This window comes from Oncorhynchus masou, chromosome 29 (assembly GCF_036934945.1).
Source record: "Oncorhynchus masou masou isolate Uvic2021 chromosome 29, UVic_Omas_1.1, whole genome shotgun sequence".
Lineage (NCBI taxonomy): Eukaryota > Metazoa > Chordata > Actinopteri > Salmoniformes > Salmonidae > Oncorhynchus > Oncorhynchus masou.
In genome coordinates this window covers 65,648,539-65,664,953 of record NC_088240.1, presented here as the reverse complement: position 1 = coordinate 65,664,953, position 16,415 = coordinate 65,648,539, and the positions used below count along the sequence as shown (strand labels likewise).

The following is a 16,415-nucleotide window of genomic DNA, read 5'->3' as shown; positions in this document are numbered from 1 at the left end:
GTTGGTTGGGCTACAGTAATATACATATAACAGGCGCCATTAAATATAAAATGTGCTCATTTGATCGAATTTCTTAGAGAAAATATATATTTCAATACTTTTACTATATAGATTTATTTATTTAAATATGTAGTCATTCTTATAATTGATAAACTTTAAAAATATGGGCAAACGTTGGTTAAAAAAACTGTCATGCGAGGTTTACGGTAACAGATCGCCATCATATCATGGAGCTTACCATTGACATGCGGAAATAGGGTGATCATATGAAATATAAAATATGTAATGGTTTCTTTAATGACGACAACATCAAATTGAATACGTGAATGCAAAATAATAGGGATATTGTGCTGATAAGAAAAAGTATTATAAATACGTAAAATGACTCAAGACAGTCTGACTAAGATCATGGAACCACCTACTTTATACTCAATAACCCTCTCCCCTTCTATACCCTACTGAAATCAGGGCACAAGTCAAATCAAATTTTGAAAACATGGCATCCACTTTACTGGGACGGGTGTCATCAATATTTCAAACTGATTTAACCTTGCCGTTGAAGAGTCTTGTCTACAGACGGGTAAACATTGCCACCGAGATGAATGCAATAACTACCAAATCACATAAAAAACGTATTTGTTGTGTAAGTTAGCTAGCTAGCTGCTAGTTTAGCAGCAGGTTGTTGTTAGTTGGCTAGCTAACTGTTAGGTGTGCTTCTATGGGAAAGCTATGTAGCAGCTTACACATTATTTCCGATGTTGACAGACATGAGTGCATTCTGCAATATTTCTGGCATAGCTATCTACATTAGTTCCAGTGTTCTGCTACAGATACATTTCTGAGAAGTGTAGGGACAGTTGACGATATGACCACTTTTGTGATGTTCATGCAAGAGCACATACTAAAGTAAATACTAAACCTGTGTAGGCAGCTTGCTGTGTGTTCTCACAGCCAGACATGTAACCATCTCAACCTTTCCCCCAGCCCCCTCTTCACTGGGAATGTGAGCACCCCCACTGTTGGAGGAGTAGAGTGCATCAGTGGTGTTTATTAATATAAGTAATTGCTCTTACTAATGCATTTGTTTGACAGGAAAGACAACTAGTTTTTATTTCAATGGCCTCTATGCTATTTGTAGATGTGCAAGTTCAAATATAGCACAAGTACAAGTTCTTATTTAGTGCAGGAGAACAGCAAGCCCGGTTAAAAAACCCAGATAAAGCAGCATCTCATGGCACAACACCTCTCCCCGTGTGACCGAACAGTACTTGTGTGTATTTACTGACATGTATGTGTAACTGATAGATGCACACACACACACACACTACATGTTAAGTATTTTTTTTGTCTGTGATGTCTTTTTCTTTGTCGGACCCCAGTTGGCGTCCACTAATGGGCGTCCTAATGAATCAAATCAAAATCTGTGAATCACAACATCCCTTTTCAGCTGGTTCAGTAATACACGTTTTTGTGTGTTATCCCATTTACTTGCCTTAAACAGCTGTTCAGCAGTGGGACTAGGTCATTGAGTGAGACTGGACACCCCCCCGGCTAAATTCTTTCCTGCAAATGAGGGATCAATGCTGGTCCCTGGGACTTACAAAGACAAAGTGGCCTTTACCACAGGAGGAGGAATGGGGCTGGAAAAGGCATGACCACAACACTGTCAGCACTAGGGGCAGAGTGTGTCATCGCTAGTAGGTGAGTGGAAACTTGGTAGTCAGTCGGGCTATAAATCCCAACTTTAGGTCAACACTACTGCTGCTGCCTTGCTCTCAAATGAGAAAATCACACATTGTTTGTGTAATTTCTAGAAAACTGGACGTTTTAAAAAAGACTGCAGAGGAAATTACAGCCCAGACAGGAAATAAGGTACTACTACTACTGATCAATTACCCACATTTAATGCATTCATTATCCAAGAGTTCTAGATACTGATAAATCAGTATGATATCTGCTTTAAGTAGTGTTTGATACTTCAAGACTATCTGCAAGTCCATGCTGTGCCGTGTGATGTTAGAGACCCCAAGTCAATTGAAGCTGCTGTGGACCAACTGGTGGAGGTTGCTGGTCTCCCTGATGTACATAGGTACAGATCAGAGACGATTTTGTCTAAAATGTGGTACGCTTCGCTGTTCTAGATGTACTGGTCAATAATACTCCATTTGCTTGGTAAATATCATCCTCCTCTCTCGTTCCTCTAGGTGGTGATCAACAACGCTGCAGGGAACTTCATCTCCCCATCAGAGAAGCTGTCTGCCAACGCATAGAGGACCATCACAGACATTGTCCTGAATGGCCGGCCTTCATCACCCTGGAGCTGGGCAAGAGGCTGATACTGGCCGAGAAGGGTAAGCACCAGAGCTATCTGATGAGCCCATAAGCACAGATCTAGGATCAGCTTTCCCGTCCCCATTTATTTGTGTTGTAATGTATTGTGTAGTGCTGCCACCAGGGGGCAGTAAAGATTCACAATTTGCCTACAACTCCTGGACATTTGATCCTCAGTAGTATAACAAGTGAGGATCAACCCAGAACATTGGTGTGGATGTAAGTGTAACATGAATCTCTGTTTTCTATTTAAGTGTGTAATATTGACAGTGATTGAGCCTCAATATGAAATGCTTGAGCACTTTTCCATTCTGTATGTCTCTCTCAATTGTCAATATGCCTTGTATACTGTTGCTCAGGTTAGTTATCATTGTTTTAGTTCACAATGGAGCCCCTTGTCCCACTCCTCATACCCCTGATACCTCCTTTGTCCCACCTCCCACATATGCGGTGACCTCACCCATTACAACCAGCATGTCCAGAGATAAAACCTCTCTCATCATCACCCAGTGCCTGGGCTTACCTCCGCCGTACCCGCACCCCACCATACCCCTGTCTGCGCATTATGCCCTGAATATATTCTACCATGCCCAGATACCTGCTCCTCTTATTCTCTGTCCCCAACGCTCTAGGTGACCAGTTTTGATAGCCTTTAGCCGCACCCTCATACTACTCCTTCTCTGTTCCGTGGGTGATGTGGAGGTAAACCCAGGCCCTGCATGTCCCCAGGCACCCTCATTTGTTGACTTCTGTGATCGAAAAGCCTTGGTTTCATGCATGTCAACATCAGAAGCCTTCTCCCTAAGTTTGTTTTACTCACTGCTTTAGCACACTCTGCTAACCCTGATGTCCTTGCCGTGTCTGAATCCTGGCTCAGGAAGGCCACCAAAAATTCAGAGATTTCCATACCCAACTTTAACATCTTCCGTCAAGATAGAACTGCCAAAGGGGGAGGAGTTGCAGTCTACTACAGAGATAGCCTGCAAGTAATGTCATACTTTCCAGGTCCATACCCAAACAGTTCGAACTACTAATTCTGAAAATTACTCTCTCCAGAAATAAGTATTGTTGCCGCCTGCTACCGACCCCCTCAGCTCCCAGCTGTTCCCTGACACCATTTGTGAATTGATTGCCCCCCATCTAGCTTCAGAGTTTGTTCTGTTAGGTGACCTAAACTGGGATATGCTTAACACCCCGGCAGTCCTACAATCTAAGCTAGATGCCCTCAATCTCACACAAATCATCAAGGAACCCACCGGGTACAACCCTAACTCTGTAAGCAAGGGCACCCTCATAGACGTCATCCTGACCAACTGGCCCTCCAAATACACCTCCGCTGTCTTCAATCAGGATCTCAGCGACCACTGCCTCATTGCCTGTATCCGCTACGGTGCCGCAGTCAAACGACCACCCCTCATCACTGTCAAACGCTCCCTAAAACACTTCTGTGAGCAGGCCTTTCTAATCGACCTGGCCCGGGTACCCTGGAAGGACATTGACCTCATCCCGTCAGTTGAGGATGCCTGGTCATTCTTTAAGAGTAACTTCCTCACCATTTTAGATAAGCATGCTCCGTTCAAAAAATGCAGAACTAAGAACAGATACAGCCCTTGGTTCACTCCAGACCTGACTGCCCTCGACCAGCACAAAAACATCCTGTGGCGGACTGCAATAGCATCGAACAGTCCCCGCGATATGCAACTGTTCAGGGAAGTCCGGAACCAATACACGCAGTCAGTCAGGAAAGCTAAGGCCAGCTTCTTCAGGCAGAAGTTTGCATCCTGTAGCTCCAACTCCAAAAAGTTCTGGGACACTGTGAAGTCCATGGAGAACAAGAGCACCTCCTCCCAGCTGCCCACTGCACTGAGGCTAGGGAACACAGTCACCACCGACAAATCCATGATTATTGAAAACTTCAACAAGCATTTCTCAATGGCTGGCCATGCCTTCCGCCTGGCTACTTCAACCTCGACCAACAGCTCCGGCCCCCCCGCAGCTCCTCGCCCAAGCCTCTCCAGGTTCTCCTTTACCCAAATCCAGATAGCAGATGTTCTGAAAGAGCTGCAAAACCTGGACCCGTATAAATCAGCTGGGCTTGACAATCTGGACCCTCTATTTCTGAAACTATCCGCCGCCATTGTCGCAACCCCTATTACCAGCCTGTTCAACCTCTCTTTCATATCGTCTGAGATCCCCAAGGATTGGAAAGCTGCCACAGTCAACCCCCTCTTCAAAGGGGGAGACACCCTGGACCCAAACTGTTACAGACCTATATCCATTCTGCCTTGCCTATCTAAGGTCTTCGAAAGCCAAGTCAACAAACAGGTCACTGACCATCTCGAATCCCACCGCACCTTCTCCGCTATGCAATCTGGTTTCCGAGCCGGTCACGGGTGCACCTCAGCCACACTCAAGGTACTAAACGACATCATAACCGCCATCGATAAAAGACAGTACTGTGCAGCCGTCTTCATCGACCTTGCCAAGGCTTTCGACTCTGTCAATCACCATATTCTTATCGGCAGACTCAGTAGCCTCGGTTTTTCGGATGACTGCCTTGCCTGGTTCACCAACTACTTTGCAGACAGAGTTCAGTGTGTCAAATCGGAGGGCATGCTGTCCGGTCCTCTGGCAGTCTCTATGGGGGTGCCACAGGGTTCAATTCTCGGGCCGACTTTTTCTCTGTATATATCAATGATGTTGCTCTTGCTGCGGGCGACCCTGATCCACCTCTACGCAGACGACACCATTCTATATACTTTCGGCCCGTCATTGGACACTGTGCTATCTAACCTCCAAACGAGCTTCAATGCCATACAACACTCCTTCCGTGGCCTCCAACTGCTCTTAAACGCTAGTAAAACCAAATGCATGCTTTTCAACCGATCGCTGCCTGCACCCGCATGCCCGACTAGCATCACCACACTGGATGGTTCCGACCTTGAATATGTGGACACCTATAAGTACCTAGGTGTCTGGCTAGACTGCAAACTCTCCTTCCAGACCCATATCAAACATCTCCAATCGAAAATCAAATCAAGAGTCGGCTTTCTATTCCGTAACAAAGCCTCCTTCACTCACGCTGCCAAGCTTACCCTAGTAAAACTGACTATCCTACCGATCCTCGACTTCGGCGATGTCATCTACAAAATTGCTTCCAACACTCTTCTCAGCAAACTGGATGCAGTTTATCACAGTGCCATCCGTTTTGTCACTAAAGCACCTTATACTACCCACCACTGCGACTTGTATGCTCTAGTTGGCTGGCCCTCGCTACATATTCGTCGCAAGACCCACTGGCTCCAGGTCGTCTACAAGGCCATGCTAGGTAAAGCTCCGCCTTATCTCAGTTCACTGGTCACGATGGCAACACCCATCCGTAGCACGCGCTCCAGCAGGTGTATCTCACTGATCATCCCTAAAGCCAACACCTCATTCGGCCGCCTTTCGTTCCAGTACTCTGCTGCCTGTGACTGGAACGAATTGCAAAATCGCTGAAGTTGGAGACCTTTATCTCCCTCACCAACTTCAAACATCAGCTATCTGAGCAGCTAACCGATCGCTGCAGCTGTACATAATCTATTGGTAAATAGCCCACCCATTTTCACCTACCTCATCCCCACAGTTTTTATTTATTTACTTTTCTGCTCTTTTGCACACCAATATCTCTACCTGTACATGATCATTTATCAATCCAGTGTTAATCTGCAATATTGTAATTATTCGCCTACCTCCTCATGCCTTTTGCACACATTGTATAGAGACTCCCCTTTTTTTCTTTTTTTTTCTACTGTGTTATTGACTTGTTAATTGTTTACTCCATGTGTAACTCTGTGTTGTCTGTTCACACTGCTATGCTTTATCTTGGCCAGGTCACAATTGTAAATGAGAACTTGTTCTCAACTAGCCTACCTGGTTAAATAAAGGTGAAATAAAATAAAAAATGAATTCACTTGGTCATAGTCTAGCATCACTCCAGTTATCTACTGCCCTTGTGCCCTAAAGCTCCTCTTGGTTTTGCGTGCATGCACCCTCTCATTCATTCTCGGCCTCTTTTTTGTCTCCTCTCAGCTGTCCCTGGATAAAGGGGCAATGATATGTAAGGGGAGGATAGGAGAAGCCTTGGCTCTCATGCATTGTTGTGCCTATTTATAATATGTGTGTGTGGATAAGCTTTATTATTCATTTGAATATCCCAGCCCTTCTCTATTACTGTGGCTTTTCCATCTGCCCTCAGCAATGCAATTAGGCAAATCACAATTAAGCAATTACCTTGGAGTACAAAGACAAAAACATGCCATCACACTACAGGCCCTATTCAATCTGATCTGATGTTTTTCCAAAACAGCCATTCTTCCAACAGTGCAAGAAAGCATATTTTAATTGATACCCAGGTGTCTGTTCTTCTTTCATACTATTAGGATTATTCTATTGCAGGGGTGCATAAACTTTTTGTCTCGAGGGCCACATCGGGATTTTGGAATTCAATGTAGGGTCGCACATTTTTTATTTGATTGATTTGTTTGTCAAAATCAATTTGCGAGCCAAAAATAATAATTTCCCTCCCTGTTCTATCGGCTACATAAATCTAAATGTGCTTTTATCACAGTACAAGAAAGTTGCTTTGTATTTTCACCTGGCAGCTTGGCTTCAGGCTTTGATTAAATAGTCTCACAGACAAATCTCCTTCCACTACCCCATGTCATTTGTTTTATTGATTCAGAAATTACTCTTGACTCGTGTTAAATCTATTGCAGTGTAATCTGGCCCACAACAGCCACCGTGTTTTATGAAAGGGAAAGGGGGACACCTAGTCAGTACAACTGAATGCATTCAACTGAAATGAGTCTTCCGCATTTAACCCAACCCCTCTGAATCAGAGAGGTGTGGGGGGCTGCCATAATCATCATCCGTGTCTTCGGCGCTCGGGGAACAGTGGGTTAAATGCCTTGCTCGGGGGCAGAACGACAGATTTTTACCTTGTCAGTTCAGGGACTCGATCTACAGTAGCAACCTTTCAGTTACTGGCCCTACGCGCTAACCACTAGGCTACCAACCGCCCCCTGAGCTGTGCAGGATATAAAAGCCTATTGAAATGTACAATGACCAACTGCAGCTCTCAGGTCTTTGGAGGATCAAGTCAGCCTATGACAGTCTAATGAAGAGAAGAATGAATTGGTTTGAACTGGGATCAGTTGTAAATTATAGGGATGTACATGATGACACATTGACACATATTGCTGGGCATATACTGTACATATTTTTGTTTCTTTGTGGTATTTACACACATTGTGTTTATAGGTGCTGCGTTTCTGGCCATCACCACCATCTACGCAGAGAACGTCCCTCGATTTGTGATTCTCAGCGCGGCTGCTAAGTCAGGAGTGGAAACTCTGTGCATGTAAGTATTTCCGAAGAGGCACTACCAAAAACCTATCACCGGTTTAGGACCCGTTTCCCTGTCCTAAACCAACCTGTAACCCTATCACTAGTATCCTTAACAGAGGCAGAATTCCACCCATCACACGTAGACATCCACACTGGCCTCATTTGAAAAGATTTGGCTCTCTCACTTATCAAACGCCTTATGAACACTAATGCATTTTTAAAGAGAAGCAGTCATTAGCATAACGAAGGTCCAGGAACATTTAATTAACATTAAAGTGTGTCTCTCTCTCCCGATCCCCCTCCAGTAGGATTTAGACAATAATGAAGACGGATGGGGTGTGTGTGTATGTACCTTGTTCGTTCACACACGTGTGAATCCATTAGTGGGTGTGAGAACCCAATAAAATCCTAAATGGGACCGACACCTTTCATGTGAAGACAGGGATGCTCTTATCAAATGAAGAATACACCTTCATAATGAACCTCTGAGGGCTTTTACCGAAAGAAAGATCCCGCTCAATATTAGTCCATATCAATTCCGTTGAAAGAGTTAATGACACTATAAGGTTTCCCCATAAACCCAGGGGCCTGGGAATGATAAATGGGGGAACTATTCGTGTCTCTCACAATCACGTCCCTTTTGTACCTTGATATGTTTGACGTCCTATACAAGTGACCGCAGTGTGTGTGTGTGTGTGCGTGTGCGGGTTCCAGACTAGCTGGAATGCCATTTGAGGTTACGCTTGAATCCAAAATAAAGGAAACACTTGAGTAAATGAGGGATAAAGTCTATTGAAAGCAGGTTGTTCCACCCATGTGTGTGGTTCCTGAGTTAATTAAGCAGTTAACATTCCATCATGCTTGGGTGTCATGCATAAAAATGCCTGGTTGCCCAGTGACATTAAAAGGGGTCTTAAAGGAGCATATGGGGTTTGTGTAGTGGCATACTGGAGAGTTACCTGGTCGGTCCATTCATGCAGTCTTTTTTTCCTGTGTGAATGAGCGCTATTATCCGATAAACGACCCCCCCCCCCCCATATGAATTCACTCACACCAAAAAAGTGACCCCTCTATTTTGTGAAGGCAGCAGCAGCCAAATTCCATGCTCATTTATTGCGCCAGGCATCTCAGGGGAGAGCGAGCCTATTTTTAGATCCTACTCTTTCATTACAGTTTTTTGTGCGGAGGGTTTCAAGAAACTAGAGGGAATGAATCAATTCAACAAGTACCACCCTCGGCGCCTCTCACTATAATGTTCCCAGAATGACATGGAATGACTAAAGCACTCCTGGCATCTACTTTTGGGCACCCCAGCTTTTTCTGCATGAATAGTCGAGATGTATTTTGTTTTTAGGTACAGCTAGTTATCTTCCAATCATATTAGACTTAGACTGAAGGCCCCATTTATGAGTGATTACCTATGAGAATATTTAGGAGTTAGTGCCTCACTCCTAGGCCCAGGTCTAAACTGATTCCTTGAGCCTACACTAGACCCTCTTTATTAGTACATGCAGTAGTGGTAGTTCTTGATGTCTTTTTCTTCCTTTTTTCCTGTGTGTGTTATTGTATGTGCATATGTAAACAAACTACTGTTTGTTTCTCAGGTCTTTGGCTCCGGTGTGGGGGAGGTACGGCTTGAGGTTTAATGTCATCCAGCCAGGACCAATCAGAACCAAGGTAACGGACAACTCTGGCATGAGTCTTTACAAATATACTGTGTTGACATTTAAAAAAATAAATTAAAAAAATAATAATCTTTCTCTCTTTCTCTTATTTTGGCTTGTGAATGTGTAATTAGCTATGTTTTGTGACCTCTTCTCTTTGTGTAGGGGGCCTTCAGTCGTCTCGATCCTGCGGGCATGTTTGAGAAGGCCATGATCGGCAGGATACCCGTGGGCAGGCTGGGCACGCCCGGAGAGATTGCCAACCTGGCAGCCTACCTGTGCAGTGACTATGCTTGCTGGGTGTCTGGAGCGGTAAGAGAATGTGTGTCTGTCTGTCTTGATAAGCTAAGCAGGCAGTGGAGACCAATCACTATGTTAGCTGAATGCCTGCCTTGCAGAATGGGTATCTGGAAATTGCAGATGGCAGTGAGTCCTTCACTGTAAATGACATTCAAAGTGCACTAGGATTGACCAATGCAGGTATAGGGATGGACTATGGCTAAGGGAAAAATTATGACTCAACATTCACATAAATCGTGTTCTTCTCTTTAGTTGTGCCCATTCTCTTATATTTACAGATCTTAATTATGGAGGTTGGAGATTATGTCTCCATGGCAGGAGAATTCAATGATCTGAGGGGGGTGTGTGCTGGAACTAACTTAGTAAACCCTGTTCCACTGTCAGGACCGGAACTTAAACACTAAAAAGTCATATGAACATAGAATGATAATTTGAAGGCCTTGCTACCTTTTGCATAATCTCTGTTCTGTTATGCAACTAGCTATTGATTCAGTAACAAGATTGCAAGTGAGCTGTTGTGGAAATCAGCCTCATTTTATGACAGATGTTAGTTTATGGATATGTGGGTCAGGTTGTGCTAGTTCTAACTTGCTGTGTTGTGTGTGTCAGGTCACTAAGGAGCAGTGGGCTATGATGGAGACCATGATCAGGGCCACCAAGGGATCCTAAGAAGTCAAGATGGGAACACAATACTAACTCTACCACTGTTAATGCTCCAGGGAAACACAGACACACAGGTACTGTACACACAGACAATCTTTCCCTCTGTTTCTGACCGACAGTTGAAATCGGAAGTTTACATAGGTTGGAGTCATTAAAACTCGTTTTTCAACCACTCCACAAATTTCTAATTAACAAATTATAGTTTTGGCAAGTCGGTTAGGACATCTACTTTGTGCATGACAATTGTTTACAGACAGATATCACAATTCCAATGGGTCAGAAGTTTACATACACTAAGTTGACTGTGCTTTTAAACAGCTTGGAAAAAATCCAGAAAATGATGTCATGGCTTTAGAAGCTTCTGATAGGCTAATTGACATCATTTGGGTCAATTGGAGGTGTACCTGTGGATGTATTTCAAGGCCTACCTTCAAACTCAGTGCCTCTTTGCTTGACATCATGGGAAAATCAAAAGGAATCAGCCAAGACCTCAGAAAAACAATTGTAGACCTCCACTTGTCTGGTTGGGAGCAATTTCCAAATGCCTGAAGGTACCACATTCATCTGTACAAACAATTGTACCCAAGTATAAACACCATGGGACCACGCAGCCCTTGTACCGCTCAGGATGGAGACGCATTCTGTCTTCTAGAGATGAACGTACTTTGGTGCGAAAATTGCAAATCAATCCCAGAACAACAGCAAAGGACCTTGTGAAGATGCTGGAGGAAACAGGTACAAAAGTATCTGTATCCACATGAAAACGAGTCCTATATCAACATAACCTGAAAGGCCGCTCAGCAAGGAAGAAGCCACTGCTCCAAAACCGCCATAAAAGAGTCAGATTACAGTTTGCAACTACACATGGGGACAAATATCGTACTTTTTGGACAAATGTCCTCTGGTCTGATGAAACAAAAATAGAACTGTTTGGCCTTAATGACCATCATTATGTTTGGAGGGAAAAGGGGGAGGCTTACAAGCCTAAGAACACCATCCCAACTGTGAAGCATGGGGGTGGTAGCATCATGTTGTGGGGGTGCTTTTCTGCAGGAGGGACTGGTGCACTCCACAAAATAGATGGCATCATGAAGTAGGAAAATCATGTGGATATATTGAAGCAACATCTCAAAACATCAGTCAGGAAGTTAAAGTTTGGTCGCAAGTGGGTCTTCCAAATGGACAATGACACCAAGCATACTTCCAAATGTGTGGCCAAATGGCTTATGGACAACAAAGTCAAGGTATTGGAGTGGCCATCACAAATCCCTGACCTCAATCCTATACAAAATTTGTGGGCAGAACTGAAAAAGCATGTGCGAGCAAGGAGGCCTACAAACCTGACTCAGTTACACCAGCTCTGTCAGGAGGAATGGGCCGAAATCCCCCAACTTATTGTGGGAAGCTTGTGGAAGGCTACCCAAAACGTTTGACCCAAGTTAAACCATTTAAAGGCAATGCTACCAAATCCTAATTGTGTGTATGTCAACTTCTGACCCACTGGGAATGTGATGAAATAAATAAAAGCTGAAATAAATAATTCTCTCTACTATTATTCTGATTTTTCACATTCTTAAAATAAAGTGGTGATCCTAACTGAACTAAGACAGGGAATGTTTACTAGGATTAAATGGCAGGAATTGTGAAAAACTGAGTTCAAATGTATTTGGCTAAGGTGTATGTAAACTTCCGTCTTCAACTGTAGAACAGAGATTATACCAAGTCAGGGAATATGGCTACAGGTTAGACACACCCCACCACCCACCACTCCTGCCTCAGTGTCTTTAGATATTTTTGTCAGATGTTATTATGGAATACTGAAGTATAATTACAAGCATTTCATAAGTGTCAAAGGCTTTTTATTGACAATTACACAAAGTTGATGCAAAGAGTCAATATTTGCAGTGTTGACCCTTCTTTTTCTAGACCTCTGCAATCCGCCCTGGCATTCCTTTCAATTAACTTCTGGGCCATATCCTGACTGATGGCAGCCCAATCTTGCATAATCAATGCTTGGAGTTTATCAGAATTTGTGGGTTTTTGTTTGTCCACAAGGATTGACCACAAGTTCTCAATGGGATTAAGGTCTGGGGAGTTTCCTGGCCATCGACCCAAAATATCCATGTTTTGCTCCCCGAGCCACTTAGTTATCACTTTTGCCTTATGGCAAGGCGCTCCATCATGCTGGAAAAGACATTGTTCATCACCAAACTTTTCCTGGATGTTTGGGAGAAGTTGTTCTCGGGGGATGTGTTGGTACCATTCTTTATTCATGGCCGTGTTCTTAGGCAAAATTGTGAGTGAGCCCACTCCCTTGACTGAGAAGTAACCCCACACATGAATGGTCTCAGGATGCTTTACTGTTGGCATGACACTGGACTGATGGTAGCGCTCACCTTGTCTTCTCCGGACAAGCTTTTATCTGGATGCCCCAAACAATTGGACAGGGGATTCATCAGAGAAAATGACTTTACCCCAATCCTCAGCAGTCCAATCCCTGTACCTTTTGCAGAATATCAGTCTGTCCCTGATGTTTTTCCTGGAGAGAAGTGGCTTCTTTGCTGCCCTTCTTGACACCAGGCCATCCTCAAAGTCTTCGCCTCACTGTTCGTGCAGATGCACTCACAGCTGCCTGCTGCCATTCCTGAGCAAGCTCTGTAATGGTGGTTCCCCGATCCCGCAGCTGAATCAACTTTAGGATACGATCCTGGCGCTTGCTGGATTTTCTTGGGCGCCCTGAAGCCTTCTAACAACAATTGAACCGCTCTCCTTGAAGTTCTTGATGATCCGATAAATGGTTGATTTAGGTGCAATGTTACTGGCAGCAATATCCTTGCCTGTGAAGCCTTTTTTGTGCAAAGCAATGATGACGGCTTGTGTTTCCGTGCAGGTAACCATGGTTGATAGAGGAAGAACAATGATTCCATGCACCACCCTCCTTTTGAAGCTTCCAGTCTGTTATTCAAACTCAATCAGCATGACAGAGTGATCTCCAGCCTTGTCCTCGTCAACACTCACACCTGTGTTAACGAGAGAATCACTGACATGATGTCAGCTGGTCCTTTTGTGGCAGGGCTGAAATGCAGTGGAAATGTTTTTTTTGGGATTCACTTTTTGCATGGCAAAAAGGGACTTTGCAATTAATTGCAATTCATCTGATCACTCTTCATAACATTCTGGGGTATATGCAAATTGCCATCATACAAACTGAGGCAGCAGACTTTTTGAAAATTCATATTTGTGTCATTCTCAACACTTTTGGCCACACCTGTACTGGCTACAGCACTCCCTGGATGAAACTGGCTTATCATTGGTTGAAAAACCTGTCCGTTCCTACGATTGACTTAATATTTTGCCAGTAACATGTATCATTTGTTTTTACAGTGATGCCTTGAAAATAATGAATTCTGTTCTTGAAAAAAACATGTTTCAATGGCCTATCTAAGTTGAACTCCTGTAATGCTATTCATTGCTGTTAAGTGATTGTCTTGTGCTCTGTGTGTACAATACGTGAGCTTTACATGGATTTGTCTGTATGGAGTATGTTGAATAAAAGACAGGAGACATTTTATATGTCTCTGATGCATTCTTATATAATTCTCAGCCACCTAATGTGACATAGAGCGTTCGATGGATTGACACTATTCATTTACTCCCAAGCTGCTCTATCATTATTTTAGTTACTCTGGCAAATCAATAGTCTAAATGCTGACATAGGCTTGTATGGATCTAATACACTGCTACGCTGTTATAAATAGATAACCTAAATAAGATGTTCTTGGTCAGAAGTGGGATTTGTAGCAAGTTGAAAAGCTTGTCGAATGCATAATCATTGATGAACCGTTTAAATGCTTCGTAAATGTGTTTTAATATTCTTTGAAGTAATCACTGATGTGCCAAGGCTTCATTGGTGAAAGTAAAAGGATGGAAACAGCCTTCACGCATCCAATCACATACCGATTTGTTACCTCAAGGAAGGATGTGATACATTTTGACAACCTTGGAATTGGGCCTAAGCCTTTTATCGGTGCACCATACGTGACGCTAAATGAAAATGTCGCCAAACGTGAAGTAGCCCATGTCTCATTGTCAGGCATAGTGGGGAGTTGTCTTACTGTGATGTGTAGGCATTGTGCCAGTGAGATACTCTACAGAGGCACAGAAAGAACCCCACTCCCTCCCATCTCTATTTGTATTGTGCAAGTCACACTACTGTTATCTTTCATACTCTCCATTTCCTCCCTGTTCTACCCCCCCCCCCCCATTCATCCTTACATTTTCTATTTCATTTTCCTCCCTTCCTGTATTCAAAGCCTTCTCTTACAGTTGGAGCGTGGTGGATTGTCAGGTCATATTTTCTCCTTTCCGCCACCAGAGCTTGTCCTCCCCCACTGAACAGAGGGTGCTTGACTGTGTCTGATGCCATAGGACAACACCAAACAACCACAACGGAGGAAACGTCCTTTCAATCCAACACAAAGCACCAGTTCACTGACCCTCCTGCTAAAGATGTGTGTATGTGTCTCACAGTGTTGGAATATCTCCAGGATAAACACTATTACTCTGATTGTGGTGTCAGCAACACTTAGTTGAGAAAATGAAATGTGGTGGAGTTTTATTTACCTATCCTATGAGGTTTGTGGAAATGTCCAATTGAAAAAAACTACAATTCCATCTGGTTATTCCTATGTCATCTTTAATTGTGTTCAACCATTGTCCAATTTGTTTGCAGAATCACCATTGACCATGCTTTTAAGGTCAGGGGTATGCCTGTTCTGTGTCGAGGGAAACAGGCATCAATATATAGAGTGGAACAGTACCTTGCTTTGATTAAGTACAATTAGCTCTCCCATAATGCAGCGTGTTCCCCTCTTCCTACTTCATACCCCTACCCTTTCACGTACCAGAGTTCCATTAGGCACAGACACACACTTCACACCTGCTACATTTAACCTTTATTTAACTAGGCAAGAACATAATGCAGCTAAACTCAGATAAGCCATCACTATACCTTTACCAACTCGGAGAGAGATGCCAGCAGCTGCCCAATTAGGAGAGAAAATCATCCTGCTGTCTAAACTCACTACATAGTGCGAGGGGGACAGAGCACTGAGCAATGCCTTTACACTCAATGCAGGGATTTCTAAGGTTAATGCTTCCCTCTGTCTGTCATAAAGCAGCGGTTAGCTTTTGACCTTCAAGTGCTCCTATGTCTACAGAAAGCTCCTGTCCTGGGACCAGACTGTTTCTGCATTCAGCAACGACAAGTTGGCCAAAGCAGAAACAGATTTGCACACAGGTTAAGGAAGTTCCACCTGAAGTGTCTTCACCTCCCCCTGTAAGCACATCCCTCCAGTGCTGTTCAACCTCCACTGGCTCCCAATATGCTCACGCATTGACTTTAAAATCCTGGTTCACACCAACCAAGCTATCCACAACTCTGGAGCCGAGTGCCTGTCTGACCTCATTCTACCATCCTACTTCACATACACCCTTCGCTCCTCCAGGTAAGTCTCCGTTCAGCATCCCCACTGCAGACAAACATTTATGGGTGACAGGGTCTTTCAGTTTTGCGGCTCCTCGACTGTGGAACTTCCAGTCAATATCAGGGCTGTAGAGTCTCTGACTTCGTTTAAGGCACAGCTTAATTGTGCTGTTCAGAATAGTTTTCAAATACCTATGTTAATTCTGTTCTCCTGTCCACCAGATCTGACAATACCTGTATATAGCTTATACACACACACTGAGTATGCCAAACATTAGGAACACCTTCCTAATATTAAGTTGCAACTTGTACCAATCTCTTTAACCCTCAGAACAGCCTCAATTTGTCGGGGCATGAACTCTACAAGGGATGCTGGCCCATGTTGACTCCAATGCTTCCCACAGTTTTGTAAAGTTGGCTGGATGTCCTTTGGGTGGAGAACCATTCTTGATACACTCATTAAACTTGAGTGAGAAAAATCCAGCAGCGTTGCAGTTATTGACACAAACTGGCATGCCTGGCACCTACTAACATACTCTGTTCAAAGGCACTTAAATCTTTTGTCTTGCCCATTCTCCCTCTGA

General features: G+C 43.8%; 1 pseudogene; it reads left to right on the top strand.

Annotated features, from left to right (window-relative positions):
• The first annotated feature begins 1,138 nt into the window (after positions 1-1,138).
• On the top strand, positions 1,139-16,216 carry LOC135519694 (2,4-dienoyl-CoA reductase [(3E)-enoyl-CoA-producing], mitochondrial-like; annotated as a pseudogene).
• Positions 16,217-16,415: the final 199 nt, after the last annotated feature.